Source organism: Zingiber officinale, chromosome 5B, assembly GCF_018446385.1.
Source record: "Zingiber officinale cultivar Zhangliang chromosome 5B, Zo_v1.1, whole genome shotgun sequence".
In the NCBI taxonomy this organism is placed as follows: domain Eukaryota; kingdom Viridiplantae; phylum Streptophyta; class Magnoliopsida; order Zingiberales; family Zingiberaceae; genus Zingiber; species Zingiber officinale.
The window spans coordinates 129,908,309-129,911,141 of NC_055995.1; positions in this window are offsets into that span (position 1 = coordinate 129,908,309).

The window sequence follows — 2,833 nt, forward strand, 5'->3', positions numbered from 1 at the left end:
TAAAAGACATAAGAGTATTTTTGAAATTAAGTACGTCCTTGAGAAAAAAAAAAATTATTGTATGCCTTTTAAAATTTTGAGAATTTTGAATGCATCCTTTGCTAAAACACCTTAAAATTATTTACTAATATATAGCGCACTTAGTCAACATCTCACTAGGTTGTAAATTTGTAGTGCTTCATCATAATGTCTCTTCTTAGATTATGAAACGACAATTATTGAAAAATTAGCACTGTGATCTTATTGGTAAGTAAAATTGTGCGGGTCATGATGATACCTAATTAAGTTCATTCTAACCTATGGAAGAGCACAATAACAAAAACACTTCATGATTATACCATTTATTGGGCCAGTGGCCGAATCAAAGTTCTTACCAACCGAATAACTCTTTTTTATAAAAAAGAAAAAGAAATCTCTTTTGACATTAATTGAAAGATGGAAACTGATTTGTGACAACAATTTTGACTTTACATAATTATATATATTGAAGTTTCCTGTGCTAAGATCCCACTTCTGATTATGAAATACCATCATGAAACATGGTAGTGCAGGCCGTCAATTGTGGTTTATTTTCATAACTTTTTTACATGAAAACTTTAATCAGATGGAATTCAACCAAAAATATCTTGAGGGACCAAATTGGTAGAAAGTGAAAGAAAAGACACACAATTAAAGATAACTGTCCTTCATATATATATATATATATATATATATATATATATATATATATAAATTTTTAGACCCATTTTTTAAATATGGTATCTTCATCCAACATTATGTAAAATTTTATTACTAATAAAAGTTCAATATATATTAGTATTTGCGTACTGCAATGTTAATTAAAGAACTTTATCTTTCTCAATATCATTTATTTTCACAATTAATCAATTAACCTATGTACCATACAATTTTGGAATGCAAATTTGAAATCTGAATTTTCATATAATAAATTATGGCTCAAAAATAGTATATATAATAATTCTATATTCTTTTATTCGTGCCGAAAAAAACATCCAAATTTGTGAAAATTGAGTCAGCGCCACAAGTATCATATATTATTATTGACGTGGATGCAAAATAGCTGGTTAATTAGGTTTTTGATTCTTCTGAGTGATGTGTTAGGATAAAATATTTTTTATAATTTATCTCTCTATAACTTGGACCGATAATATTGGCACTTAAGATACAGGATATTATTTTTTTTTCTAATCTATTATTCTCTTTTATTTCCTTTGGGCCAAAAGCTCAAATGTCAATTCCCGAGCAATGGTATAGCAGTTGAGCGTCTTCTTAGGTTTTCAAACATCTAAAATCAAGTCTCAATTTTGTTGAATTATATGATAAATTTTTCTTAATAGTTGGTTGACTTAAAAGCACTGGGTTGATGAGTTGCTCGCTGCCAACGTTTTCCAATTTACACTGATGGCCGAAAGAAAATTTTTGTATGATCGAGCAAGTCACTGAATATCTAACATTAACTAAAAAATTTCAAATGGCACATTATTTTGCACAAAATGTGGGAGACCTTGTTCGACCTTGATTCATATTATGTTGTCTCCATGGAAGAACCAGTTGACAGATGATCAATTTACTACAATAAAACAAAAATTAATTCTTAATAGATGCATATCCTATAGAAAAATTTCACTTACTTCTAACCACTTGATAATCAATCATAAATCTATCTTAATATCTACTTCTCTTCACTTAATCTACAATAGGAGGGTGAGAAATGTCGAGAGTGAGTCACCACCAACCAAATTTGATTGGTATTGTGCTTCTTTAAAAATGTGGGAGAGCAGCTCCATCTATTTAAGAATTCAAACGTAATAATTATTCCTCGTACACAGTGGCGTAGCTAGAATTTGCATTCAGAGGGGGCGAATTCTAGTTGACCACGACACACTACTGAGGTCACGTCCAACATCGCCACCTCACTGCAAGGCCGCAACCAAGGAAATACCTCACTGCGAGGCTATAGCCAAAGCGAGACCTCATTGTAAGGCCACCGCCAAGCAGTCACTAAGAGAGGAGATGGAATGGGAGAAGATCGTGCATACCGACGAGATACATGCTAGTGTCGGAGATCAAAGAGGAGAGGAGAGGAGCATGTCAGAGATAGGAGAGAAGGTTGATCAGAGAGGAAGATTTTAGGGTGTTGGGAAGAAAAATCGAGAATAAAAACCTTAATTAGAAAGTTAATTAGTGATGAAGATTTAATTGAGTCGCTAAAATAGCGATGAAAACTTATTTTGTTGCTAACATAGCGAGGGAATTAAGTTTTCGTAGCTAATTAAATAGGTTAAATAAGTATAGAGATGGAATTGACAACGAAATTTAATTTTTGTCGCTAAAATTACTGACCATAATTTATTTCGGTCACTAATTAGTGACAAAAATTAAATTCTGTCGTTAATTGCAGGTTTTCTTGTAGTGATTATATAATGAGAAACAATAAATGATATGATTTAATTAATCAAATTTTGAACGATTGTCAATGAAATTGATCACCTTCGAATAACAAATCAAACATCAAATGCATAGAAGATCTCAATATCTATAAATATTTGGCATACTTAACTAGCAAATAAAATTATAAATATATGAAAAATTAACACTACATGTTTTTTCAACACTTAAATTTATAATCGAAAAAGATAAAGCAAGAAAACTTTATCTCAATCAAAACGCGTTTGCTGTGGAGCGTCGGCAAACCGATGACGGCAGTGCTGGCAGCAAATGACAGCAGTGCTGGTGATAGCGGCGATAGCAACGTGGATGGCAATGACATTAATGTGCGGCGAAGGATTTTGAGGGTAAAATTAAGGTTAGG